Below are 14,277 nucleotides of genomic sequence, written 5' to 3'. Positions count from 1 at the left end.
ACTGGTCTTACGAGAATGTTAATGTTTCAAGTGGAAAAGAAAAGGCCATAACTAGAAATGCAAAAATATATGAAAGAAAAAATCTCACTGGTAAAGGCAAATATACGGTAAAGGAATTGGATTGATCACTTAAAAAGCCAGTATGAAGATTAAAAGACAAAATACAAAAATCATAACTTTAACTGTAATAAGTAGTTAACAGATACACAAAATAAAAAGATATAGAATATGACATCAAAAACAAAACCCTGGGAGTTGGGAAGGGAAAATGAAGTGCTTCTAGAATGCATTCAAACTTAAGTGACTATCAGCTTAAACACCAGAGGGAATAGATAGATAGATAGATATGAACCTCATGGTAACAACAAACCAAAAGCCTACAATAAGTACCCAAAAAATAAAGAGAAAGAAATCAAAATATAACACTTAAGAAAATCTTAAACCACAAGGAAGAGACTAAAAGAAGAAAGGAACAGAGAAGAGCTACAAAAATCACCAGAAGTAACAAAATGGCAGAAGTACTAACCAATCAATAATTACTTTAAATGTAAATGGACCAAATGCTCCAATCAAAAGACATAGAGTGGCTGGGACTTCTCTGGTGGTCCAGTGGGTAAGACTCCATTCTCCCAATGCAGGGGGGCCGGGTTCGATCCCTGGTTGGGGAACTAAATCCTGCATGCATGTTGCAACTGATAGTCTGCATGCCATAATTAAAGATCCCACATGCCACAACTAAGAGCTCTCATGCAACAACTAAGATCCGGTGCAACCAAAAGAAATAAATAAATATATTTTTTTAAAAAGACATAGAGTGGCTGGCTGGATACAAAAAACAAGACCCATATATATGCTGCCTATAAGAGATTCACTTCAGATCTAATGACACACACATACTGAAAGTGAACAGATGGAAAAAAAATATTCCCTGCAATTGGAAAGAAAAAGAAAGCTGGAGTAGCAATTCTCATATAAGAAAAAATAGACTTTAAGGACCATTAACAAGAGACAAAGAAGGACATAATGATCAAGGGATCAATCCAAGAAGAGGATATAACACTCAAAATATATATATACGTAGCCAACATAGGAGCACCTAAATACGTAAAGCAAATACTAACAAACATAAAGGGAAAAATTGATGGTAACAATGTTAGTAAGGGTTTTAATACCCTACTCATATCAATGGATAGACCATACTGACAGAAAATCAGTAAGGAAATATTAACCTTAAACAACACATTAGACCTGAGGACTTTAATAGATATATAGAGAAAATTCCATCCAAAAGCAGCAGTACATACATTCTTTTCAAGTGCAAATGGAACATTCCACAGGATAGATCAACATGCTAGGCCACAAAACAAGTCTCAATAAACTTAAGAAGATTGAAATTATATCAAGCATCTTTTCCTACCATAACACTATAAGACTAGAAATCAACAAGAAAAAAACCAGAAAACACACAAACACATGGAGACTAAACAATGTACTAAACAACCAATGGGTCAATGAAGAAATCAAAGTGGGAATCAAAAAACACCTGGAGCCAAATGAAACTGGAAACACAACTTTCCAAAGTTATGGGATGCAGCAAAAGCAGTTCTAAGAGAGAAGTTCATAATGAGAGAGGCCTACCTCAAAAAACAAGAAAATTGTCAAATAAACAACCTAAACTTATACCTAAAGAAACTAGAAAAAGAGCAAAGAAAGCCCAAAGTTAGTAAAAGGAAGGAAATAATAAAGAGCAGAGCAGAAATAAATGAAATAGAGACTGCAAAAAACAATACAAAACATCAATGAAACAGACAGCTGTTTCTCTGAAGAGATAAACAAAACTGACAAGCCTTTAGTTAAACTCATTAAGAAAATAAGAGGGCCCAAATCAGTAAAATCAAAAATGAAAAAAGAGACATTACAACCAATACCACAGAATCAAAGAGCCTACTATGAAAAATTATATGCCAACAAACAGAACAACTTAGAAGGAATGGATACATACATGCCTAGAAACATACAATCTTCTAAGACTAAATCAGGAAGAAATAGAAAATCTGAACAGACAGATTGCTAGTAATGAAAAAACTTCCAACAAACAAAAGTCAAAGACCAGACAGCTTCACAGGAGAATTCCACTACACATTTAAAGATGAGTGAATACCTTTCCTTCTCAAACTGTTCCAAAAATTGAAGAGGAAAGAACACTTCCAGACTCATTCTAAAAGCCAGCATTACCCTGATATGAAAACCAGACCAAGACACTACCAAAAAAAAAGGAAATTACAGTCCACACACCTGATGAACAGATGCAAAAATTTTCAATAACATATTAGCAAACCAAATTCAACAATACATTAAAAGGATCATATACCATGGTCATGTGGGACTTATTCCAAGGACATAAGGATGGTTCAATATCTGCAAAATCAATGACATATACCACTTTAACAAAATTAAGGACAAAAATCACATGATCATTTCAATAGATTCCAAAAAAGCATTTGACAAAATCCAACATCCATTTATGATAAAAATCCTCAACAAAGTGGGTATAGAGGAAATGTACCTCAACATAATAAAGGCCATATGTGAGTCCACAGCTAACATCACAGTCAATGGTGAAAAACTGAAACGTTTCCTCTAAGATCAGGAAAAATACAAGGATACTATCACCACTTTTATTCAAAAACATATTGTAAGTAAGTCCTAGACACAGCAATCAGACAAGAAATAAAAGGCATCCATATTGGAAGGGAAGAAGTAAAACTGTCACTATTTGCTGTTGACATGATACTATATATAGATAACTCTAAATACTCCACCAAAAAAACTATTAGAATAAATTAGTTCAGTAAAGTAGGATTCAAAAATCAATTAATAAAAATTGTTGCATTTCTATACACTAATAACAAACTATCAGAAAGAGAAATTAAGAAAACAATTCTACTTAAAATTCCATCAAAAGAATAAAATACCTTAGAATAAATTTAGCCAAGGAGGTGAAAGATCTGTACTCTGAAAACCATAAGACATTGATGAAAGAAACTGAAGACAACACAAATAAATGAAAAGATATACCTTACTCATAGATTAGAAGAATTAACATTGTTAAACATTCATAATACCCAAGGCAATCTACAGATTCAATGCAATCCCTATCAAAATACCCATGACATTTTTTGCAGAACCAGAACAAGTAGTCCTAAAGATGGTATGGATCCACAAAAGACCCTGAATAGCCAAAACAACCTTGAAAATAAACAAAGCTGGAGGTATCTCATGCCCTGGTTTCAAACTATACTACAAGGTTATAGTAATCAAAACAGTATGGTATTGGCACACAAACAGACAGAACAGAACAGAAAGCCCAGAAATAAACCCACATTTATGTGGTCAATTAATCTATAATGAAAGAGACAAGAATATACTATGGGGAAAAGAGTCTCTTCAATAAATGGTTTTCAAAAAACTGGATAGCTACATGTAAAAGAATGAAACTAAGCCATTTTCTAGTACCATGTACAAAAATAAACTAAAAATGAATTAAAAACTAAATGTAAGACCTGAAACTATAAAAATCCTAAAAGAAAACTTGGGCAGTATGCTCTTTGACATTGGTCTTAATATTTTTCTGGATCTGTCTCCTCAGGCAAGGAAACAAAAGCAAAAATAACTGCATGGAAATATATCAAACTAAAAGGATTTTGCACAGTGAAGGAAATCATCAATAAATGAAAAGGCAACCTACAGACTGGGAGAAGATATTTGAAAATGATATGTCCAATACAGGGTTAATATCCAAAATATATGAAGAACTCCTACAACTCAGGATCAAAAAACAAACAATCCACATGAAAAATAGGCAGAGGACCTAGTAGACTTTTTTCCAAAGAAGATATACAGAGGGCCAACAGGCACATGAAAATACTCAACATCACTAATCTTCAGGAACATGGCAATAAAAAGTCACAAGAAGATATCACTTCACACCTGTCGGAATGTCTGTCATCAAAAAGACAAGAAATAACAAGTATTGGCAAGGATGTGGAGAAAAGGGAACCCTCCTGCCCTACTCATGGGAATGTAATTGGCACAGCCACAATGAAAAAAACAGTATGGAAATTCCTCAAAACATTGAAAAATAGAACTATCATACAATCCAGCAATTCCACTTCAGTTCTTTATCAAAATAACCAAAGAAAAACACTAACTCAATAAGATTTCTTCACCCCCATATTCATTGCAACATTTTTTAAATTTATTTATTTTATTTATTTATTCTTGGCTGCATTGGGTCTTCATTGCTGTGTGCGGGTTCTCTCTAGTTGTTGCTGGCAGAGGCTACTCTTCATTGTGGTGCACGTTCTTCTCATTGCTGTGGCTTCTCTTGTTGCAGAGCACAGGCTCTAGGCATGTGGGCTTCAGTAGTTGTGGCACATGGGCTCAGTAGTTGTGGTCCACGGGCTCTAGAGCGCAGGCTCTGTAGTTGTGGTGCATGGGCTTAGTTGCTCCGCGACATGTGGGATCATCCCGGACCAGGGATCAAACCCATGTCCTTGGCATTGGCAGGCAGATTCTTAACCACTGTGCCACCAGAGAAGTCCCCAATGCAGCATTATTTACAACAGCCAAGATATGAAAGCAACCTAAGTGTCCATCGATAGACAAATCAGTAAAGTAGATGTGGTATATATATACACAATGGAATATTACTCAGCCATAAAAAAGAATGAAACCTTGCCACTTGCAACAACACAGATGGACCTGGTGGGTATTGTGTTAAGTGAAATAAGCTAGACAGAGAAAGACAAAGATCATATGATTTCACTTATATGTGAAATCTAAAACACAAAAGAGCAAACTTAACAAAACAGAAACAGACTCATAAATACAGACAGCAATCCAGTGGTTTCCACAGAGGGGAGGGAGGTGGGGGTGGATGGGCAACACAGATTAAGGAGACTAAGAGGTACAAATTTCCTGTTGTAAAATAAATAAGTCACAGAGATATAATGTATAGCATAGGGAATATAGTCAATAATATTGTAATAACTTTGTATGGTGACAGATGGTAAATAGATTTATAGTGGTGATCATTTCATAATGTATAAAAATATTGAATCACTGTTATACACCTGAAATATTCTAAGTCAAGTATACTTCAATAAAAAAATTATGAATCATAGTTTAGTTTAAAATTAAACAATTGTAACGTGCAAAGTTTCATCTAACTGAATAGTTGTGAGATTTTGAAGAGTCTGGGAGTCTTCTGTGTGTACATATGATTTTTTTATTGAGATATAATTCACATATCATAAAAATTTTCCCTTTTAAAGTGTACGTATAGGGACTTCCCTGGTGGTCCAGTGGTTAAGACTTCACCTTCCAATGCAAGAGGTGTGGGTTCGATCCCTGGTCGGGGAACTAAGATCTCACATGCCTCGTGGCCAGAAAACCAAGACCCAAAACAGAAGCAATATTGTAACCAATTCAATAAAGACTTTTAAAATGGTCCACATCAAAGTATAACATGTTCTTGGATTGGAAGAATCAATATTGTGAAAGTAACTACTACCCAAAGCAATCTACAGACTCAATACAATCCCTATCAAACTACCAATGGCATTTTCACAGAACTAGAACAAAAAATTTTACAATTTGTATGGAAACACAAAAGACCTCGAATAGTAAAAGCAATCTTGAGGGAAAAAAAAAATGGAGCTGGAGGAATCAGGCTCCCTGACTTCAGACTATACTACAAAGCTACAGTAATCAAGACAGTATGGTACTGGCACAAAAGCAGAAATATAAATCAATGGAACAGGATAGAAAGCCCAGAGATAAACCCACACACCTATGGTCACCTAATCCATGACAAAGGAAGCCAGAATATAAAATGGAGAAAAGATAACGTCTTCAATAAGTGGTGCTGGGAAAACTGGACAGCTACAAGTAAATGATTTAAATTAGAACACTCCCTAACACCATACACAAAAATAAACAAAATGGATTAAAGACCTAAATGTAAGGCCAGACACTGTAAAACTCTTAGAGGAAAAGGCAGAACACTCTTTGACATATATTGCAGCAAGATCTTTTTTGACCCACCTCCTAGAGTAATGAGAACAAAAACAAAAATAAACAAATGGGACCTAATGAAACTTAAAAGCTTTTGCACAGCAAAGGAAACCATAAACAAGATTAAAAGACAACTCTAAGAATGGGAGAAAATATTTGCAAACGAAGCAACTGACAAAAGATTAATCTCCAAAATATACAAACAGCTCATGCAACTCAGTATCAAAAAAACAAACAACCCAATCAAAAAATGGGTGGAAGACCTAAATGGACATTTCTCCAAAGAAAACATAATGATGGCCAAGACACACATGAAAAGATGCTCAACATTACTAATTATTAGAGAAATGAAAATCAAAACTATAATGAGATATCATCTCACACAGGTCAGAATGGTCATCATCAAAAAATCTACAAACCATAAATGCTGGAGAGGGTGTGGAGAAAAGGGAACCCTCCTGCACTGTTGGTGGGAATGTAAATTGATATAGCTACTATGGAGAACAGTATGGAAGTTCCTTAAAAAACTAAAAATAGAATTACTGTATGACCCAGCAATCCCACTACTGGGCATATACCCAGAAAAAACCATAATTCAAAGAGACACATGCACCCTAATATTCACTGCAGCACTATTTACAATAGCCAGGTCATGGAAGCAAACTAAATGTCCATCAACAGAGGAGTGGATAAAGAAGATGTGGTACATATATACAATGGAATAGTACTCAGCTGTAAAAAGGAACGAAATTGGGTCATTTGTAGAGACGTGGATGGACTTAGAGACTGCCGTACAGAATGCAGAAAGTCAGAAAGAGGAAAACGAATATCATATATTAACGCATATATGTGGAATGTAGAAAAATGTACAGATGAACCTGTTTGCAAGGCAGAAATAGAGAACAGACGTAGACAACAAACATATGGACATCAAGTGGGGAAAGGGGGAGTGGGATGAATTGGGAGACTGGGATTGACGTATGTACACTATTGACACTATGCATAAAATAGATAACTAATGAGAACTTACTGTATAGCATAGGGAACTCTACTCAATGATCTGATGACCTAACTAGGAAGGAAATCCAAAAAAGAGGGTATGTATGTATACGTATGGCTGATTCACTTTGCTGTACAGTAGAAACTAACACAACATTGTAAAGCAACTACACTCCAATAAAATTTTTTTAAATAATCCTGTCCCCCCGCCCCACAGCAGGGGTCTCCTTCTAAGACAGAGGGTTCAAATCCTGAGTCCACCACATCCAGGCTATGTGTACTTAAGCAAATGTGTGTATGTCATTGAGTCTCAGTTTTTTCATCTGTAAAATAGTCAGAAAAATTTGTTCTTGTATCTTCATGATTTTGGCAGGGTAATAGGAAACCCTGACTCATTGGTATAAATGAGAAAAAAATTGATTATCTCAAACAATCATAAGAAACCCTATGGTAGGGTAGCTCCAGGGTTCATTAATTCAGTTGCACAATTGTATCATCAAGGACCCATGTCCTTTTCATCTTTCTGTTCCACCAAACTCCTTCATGGTCACAAAATGGCTGCTGCAGTGCCAGGCATCACATCCAGACCTAACAGTACCCAGCAAAAGAGAAGACAGTGTTTCTTATATTTCTCTTATTTTCCCAGAATTCCTCCTCCTTCAGCAGACTTCCCCTTTTGTCTTATGGTCCAGAACCTGCTTCACATGGCTATTTCTATACCAATACCTAGTAAGGGAAATAGAGTCACAATGGTTGGCCTGGGGGAAGACCATGACTGTAGAGCACCGTGGAGAACTTTGAACAAAATGAGGTGCTATGAATAAGGAAGAGTCAGGACTTCAGGAGAGACATCCATGCCAATCCATAAGCTCCCACATATAGTTCCTGAAATATGAATGCCAATCACTGAGCACAGTGCCTACCACATGGCAGATGCCTTAAGTGTGTTCATTTGTTCTCCCCTTTTTATTTCCCTCCAAAAACACAAGACTCTCAGCCTGGCCTCTACTGACCCAGCCTCCATCCCTCGGGCTGGGGTCTCCACTGCCCAGTGCCCCTTCTACCCTGTCATCGGGTTCCATCACCACCACCTTCTTTTGTTTCTGTCTCAAAAGCTTAGGATGAACAAGGATCTCCCCATTGTCCCCCATGACCTCGGATTCCTAAAAATTAAAAGACGGGAAGTCCTTGATTCTCATGGAAATGCTTTCGCCAGGGAGTCAGAAATTAATAGCAGTATGAAGAGAGGCCTGTAGTATTTAACCACCCCATCCAGACAACAAAAGTGATCAGAATACATCGTTATCCAAGCGAGGTGTGGAGACTGACTGCCGGCTATGACATTATTACATTCGGAAATGTCAGAAGCGTGGGAACCCGGGGAAGATGAACAGTATGGTTGAAAATGGCTTTTGATTAAAAAAAAAAAAGAAATCCCCAGCATTCATCTAAAACAATTTTTATTGTGTTTTCCATAAAGTCCAATTTATTCATGTGAAGGACTGTCCTTTATTCTGTTTTAAAATGAAAATGTCCTTTTTCTTATGAAATTATAGTGATAATAAATGGTAGATTGTAAAAAAAATCTAAAAAAATAAAGTATACATATAATTCAGTGGTTTTTAATATAGTCAAAGTAGTTGTACAACAATCACTACCATCTAATTTCAGAACATTTTCATCACCCAAAAAATGAAACTCCGCACATATTAGCAGTCACTTCCCATCCTCCCCTCCCCTCAGCTCCTGACAACCACTAATTTATGTCTATGGATTTGCCTATTCTGGACATTTTATATAGATGGAATCATACAATATGTTGTCTTTTGTGTCTGGCTTCTTTCTGTGCTACTCTCTTTCTCCACAACCCTAGACCACAGAACCTCATAAGAAAGGGGAAAGCCATCTTAAAGACATTATTTTTCTTTTCTAAAAATTCCTTTAAAATACCACACTAAATGGTTAGAATATATACTCATAGACCAAGACTCTGGTCTAGCCTATCTCCAACCCAGAGGAAGGAACACTGCTCAAACTTTCCAGGCAGGATATCACGAGAAACTTGAGGGCTTCAGAGGACTCTGAATCCAAACCCTGGCAAAGTAATTCACTAGCTCTAGGTTGACCTTGAGCCATCTATTTAACTACCCTATTTTCATTTTCCTCATCTACAAAATGAGCATGACAACAATATATTCTTCGTGAGGTTATTATGAGTACTAGAAAAAATTATATGAAGTAACTAAGGCCTGGCCTAAAGAGAGCCCTAAAAATATATTTTTTTTAATTGGGGTATAGTTCCTTTACAATGTTGTGTTAGTTTCTCCTGTACAGCAAAGTGAGTCAGCTACATATAGACATATATCCCCTTTTTTGGATTTCCTTCCCATTTAGGTCATCAGATCATTGAGTAGAGCTCCCTGTGCTATACAGTAAGTTCTCATAAGTTATCTATTTTATACATAGTGTCAGGGTAGAAGACCTCAGACCTCCCAAAAGGCAAACTAATTATTTCCATTGTATATATGTGCCACATCTTCTTTATCCATTCATCTGTCGATGGACACTTAGGTTGCTCCCATGTCCTGGCTATTGTAAATAGTGCTGCAATAAACATTGTGGTACATGACTCTTTTTGAATTATGGTTTTCTCAAGGTATATGCCCAGTAGTGGGATTGCTGGGTCAAATGGTAGGTCTATTTTTAGTTTTTTAAGGAACCTCCCTACTGTTCTCCATAGTGGCTATATCAATTTACATTCCCACCAACAGTGCAAGAGGGTTCCCTTTTCTCCACACCCTCTCCAGCAATTATTGTTTGTAGATTTTTTGATGGTGGCCATTCTGACCAGTGTGAGGTGATACCTCATTGTAGTTTTGATATGCATATCTCTAATAATCAGTGATATTAAGCATCTTTTCATGTGCATCTTGGCCATCTGTATGTCTTCTTTGGATAAATGTCCATTTAGGTCTTCTGCCCATTTTTTGATTGGGTTGTTTGTTTTTTTGATATTGAGCTGCATTAAAATATTATTATTACTAATTCCACTATTATTTTCTCTTCTACTATTATTTTTCTCCTAAGTGCTTTTTTTTTAATCACCTATGAAAGATATTCTGGAAACTGAACAATGAATTATAGTGGTCATGGTCCTTGCCGTCAAGGAAATAATACACTATGGGAAATGTACATCTTTTAAATCTAAGGTTCTATGTCCCTAGTGTACTTTAGTCCTACCACTTACTGTTGTAGAGGAATGGAATGAAGAGTATTTTGCATTATTTGTGCACACGTTTCTTTCATCTTCACTACCAGATTAGGAACTTGTGTTGGCTTGAGTCTTCCAAGAAACAGGTGCCAAGATGAAATGAGTCATGCAGGAGATTTCTTGGGAGAAATACCTGTGAAGAATTAAGAGAAGAGGCAGCAGGCATAATGGGGAGAGTCTTCAGACCATGACGCAGGTCTGACACTTGGGAAAGAAGAGGAGACAAGAAAAAAGACTGGGTAATAGGAAGGTCAGACTGAAGTACACCTTTGAGAAAGTCTAAGCCAGGCCGACTGGGAGTCCTTAAGCAAAGATTACCCATTAGAGGTGTCCCGTGTTGGGCAGAAATGGCTGCACTCAGTCACCAGCTGAGAGAAGCCCGGGAAGAGTGAGGCCTGGCAGTGTGAAAACAGGGGCTGATCCCAAAGGTGCTGCAGCTGGAGACTCTGGATGAACCACACTCTTTGCAGGAGGTTCTTAATGAAAGTTGATTTGAGCAGCACACCTCCACAGCCTCTATAAAACTCTCAAAGTCAAAAATTATTGGTATCATTATTTATACTTAGTACATTTTCAATAATTGTTTCTTGAAAACTGAGTAAATGCCAATTTTCAGCCATTAGCAAGAAGCGCAACCCATTTACTCAATCCAGGTGGCTTCAATTTCATAATTCCTGAAGAGGGGAAATGTTTTCCACCATTTGAACTATATGACAGGCCTAGAAAATATTCCCATGGCATAGAAGATCCCAACCCACAAACAAAAAGCAGGGTAAAAAAAAAAAAAAAAAAAAAGCAGGGTGGTGTGCTGAGGCCCTGAGCCAAAAGCAACAGGAAAAAGTGTCAGGCAAAAATGACTTTGAGGCCTGAATTAAACCCATCATTGATTTGATTATCCACCTAATTTCGCTTGTATAGACACAGCAACAAGATGAAGCAATCAACAGAAGGTGTGGCCTCAAAGCTAGAAACAAGATGGCAGATAAAGTGCTTCTGAAACAGACAACAGAACAGAGAAAGCCTCAGGAGCCTGGGCCAGTGGTGAGATTCTAATCATGGAGATACACTTGCCTAAAACATGCAGCAACTGGAAAGCAGGTCACCACAGCACCCACGGGAGTCGTGAAAAGGATAACTCCAGTTTTCAAAGAATCAAAATAGCTAAGGGTGAGGCAAGAAGAAGAAATGAGTCACAAATCTGGAAGTAAAGTGAGATCTCTAAGCTAATGACAACAAATAAAGGAAGGCAGAGAGAGGAACAGTGTTCTTATTGGGTTCATTTTTCACTTTCATAAAGGGCAGCAATCTACTTCAATTTAAAGATTATTTATTGAGTGCCTGCTATACACAGAAAGAAGCAAGTTTTCAAGAACATTCATATGTCCAACAAACATTGCTGAGCACCAGCCCCCATGAGCCAGGAATGTGCTAGACTTTGGGGAAACACAGAAAATCATTCCCAGTTGCTGCTCTCAATCCTGCCAAAGAGACAGACCCACAAAACAATTAAAATGCACATGATACATTGCAGATCATGCAATGATAGAGGAAGGTCCAAGTACTATGAGAACACTCTTAGTAGGGTGACCATATAACACATCATCCAAACCAGAGCCCTATAAGAATGAAAGGGGACATTATCAATAATTACACTGGTACCACAGGCATAAACTAGGACTATTACTGGGCAAAGCAGATAAATGTCATCCTAGCCACAAGGAATAAAATTGGAAAGAAGAGAATTAGGAAGAAAATGGGGGTAGTGGGAACAAAACACTGGAATGAAGGGGCTAAATTGACAAAAAGAAAAGGGAGGAGAGAAATGGATAAGGCAGAGTATGAAGAAGAAATAGTTTAAAGGAGCTGTCATAACTATGAAGCTGGAACTATCTTAAAAATAAACTCATGATTTTACTGTGGAGAAAATAAGAAGAAATGGGTAGGAGAAAACAAACATTTGTTAAGCACCTACAATATGCTAAGCACTATGCCAGGCACCTAAAAAGCATGATCTTATTTAGTCCAACCTAAAACATAGGTATAATTATCCTCAGTTTACAGATGAAGACACTGAGACTCACTGAGTTTAAGTGACAGCTGAGATTTGAACCTCTGATCGTGAATTCCAAAGTCTGCACCCATAAAATTAGTAGCACAGGCAGAATTAGTACCTAGGACTATTCTAATTTTTAGGCCAGTGCTACGTTTACTGCACAATAGGGTAATGAGTTTTTACTGGGTTGAATAGTGTTCCCCCCAAATTCACGTCTCCCTGGAACCTCAGAGTGTGACCTTATTTGGTAATAGGGTCTTTGCAAAAGTAACCAAGTTAAGATGAGGTCATACTGGATTAGGGTGGGCTCTAAATCAATAACTGGCATCCTGAAGAGGTAAATTCTGAACATACACACATGAAGAGGAGAATGCCACATGAAAGCACAGAGGAGAATATCATATAAGCATGGAGGCAGAGACTGGAGTGATATTTCTACAAGGCAAGAAATGCCAAGGATTGCTGGCAACCACCAGAAGCTAGAATGAGACAAGGAAGTATTCTTCCCTAGAGCCTTCTGAAGAAGCACAGCCCTACCAACACCTTGATTTCAGACTTCTGGCTTCCAGAACAGTAAGACAATAAATTTGTTTTTAAGCCACCAAGACAGTGGTACTTTGTTATAGTAGACTTAGTAAACTAATACAGAGCTAGAGAAAGGAACAGTAGGAGACAGCAGGAAGGACAGAGATGGGAGGAGGGTTATAGGAAGGTCAGTGGCAAAGAACCGAAGGCTGAGAAATTCTAAGTAAAACATAACTGGAGCAAGGGAAAAAGTGATGTCACAAAACCCCCCCAAATCAAAAGTAGTTTCTTTGGTTCCAGGATGATACCTCCCCTGACCTCCAAGCTCACCATTCTCACCATTACCCCTTCTTGCTTTTAAGGTCTCTATAAGATCATTGGTCAGCTCTGCACAAGTAAAAAGAAAAAAGTAATGAAAACAAGAAAAGAATTGACATAAGTTACTGATAGCAGTAAAACCTACAAAACTGTGAATGTCAGGTATGAATGAGTCACAGTTTCAACTAGCAAAGTTGATTTTGATAAGTTGAGGATAGATATGGTAATTACTAAACAAACATAGTAAGAGGATGTGCAAATATCATGCAAACAAAGGGCAAAATAGAATAATGAAAAACATTAAATCAATCTAAAACAATAAGTGAAGAAGAGGAAAACAGCATAGAACAAAAGAGGAAATAGAAAGCAAAGATTAAAATTTAAACCCAGGAGACCTTCAAGATGGTGGAGGAATAAGACGTGGAGATCACCTTCCTCCTTACAAATACATCAGAAATACATCTACATGTGGAACAACTCCTACAGAACACCTACTGAACGCTGGCAGAAGACCTCAGACTTCCCAAAAGGCAAGAAACTCCCCACGTACCTGGGTAGGGCAAAAGAAAAAAGAAAAAACATAGACAAAAGAATAAGGACAGAACCTGCACCTCTGGGAGGGTGCTGTGAAGGAGGAAAGGTTTCCACACACTAGGAAGCCCCTTCACTGGCAGAGACTGGGGGGAACGGGGGTGGGGGGCGGGGGAAGCTTTCGAGCTATGGAAGAGAGCGCAGTAACAGGGATGCAGAGGGCAAAGCAAAGAGATTCCCGCAAAGAGGATCGGTGCCGACCAGCACGCAACAGCCCGAGAGGCTTGTCTGCTCACCCGCCAGGGTGGGCGATGGCTGGGAGCTGAGGCTCAGGCTTCAGAGGTCAGATCCCAGGGAGAGGACCGGGGTTGGCTGCGTGAACACAGCCTGAAGGGGGCTAGTGCACCACAGCTAGCTGGCAGGGAGCTCGGGAAAATATCTAGACCTGCCTAAGAGGCAAGAGACCATTGTTTCGGGGTGCGAGAAGAGAGGGGATTCAGAG

At 37.9% G+C, this 14,277-nt stretch overlaps 1 long non-coding RNA gene across 1 annotated transcript in view; it reads right to left on the bottom strand.

The window, feature by feature from the left end:
* The window catches only part of LOC113619196 (uncharacterized), a 111,506-nt gene extending 98,866 nt beyond the window's left edge, over positions 1-12,640 (bottom strand). Inside the window, exon 1 of the long non-coding RNA XR_003432325.1 lies at positions 10,325-12,640. This is a non-coding gene — a long non-coding RNA (uncharacterized LOC113619196). The remainder of the gene's footprint in view (positions 1-10,324) is intronic.
* Positions 12,641-14,277: the final 1,637 nt, after the last annotated feature.

This window comes from Aethalodelphis obliquidens, unplaced genomic scaffold (assembly GCF_003676395.1).
Source record: "Aethalodelphis obliquidens isolate GAN/ISIS:26980383/991018 unplaced genomic scaffold, ASM367639v1 scaffold1, whole genome shotgun sequence".
In the NCBI taxonomy this organism is placed as follows: Eukaryota; Metazoa; Chordata; class Mammalia; order Artiodactyla; family Delphinidae; genus Aethalodelphis; species Aethalodelphis obliquidens.
Note: the sequence above shows the minus strand (reverse complement) of the source record. Positions and strands in the feature narration are given on the sequence as shown.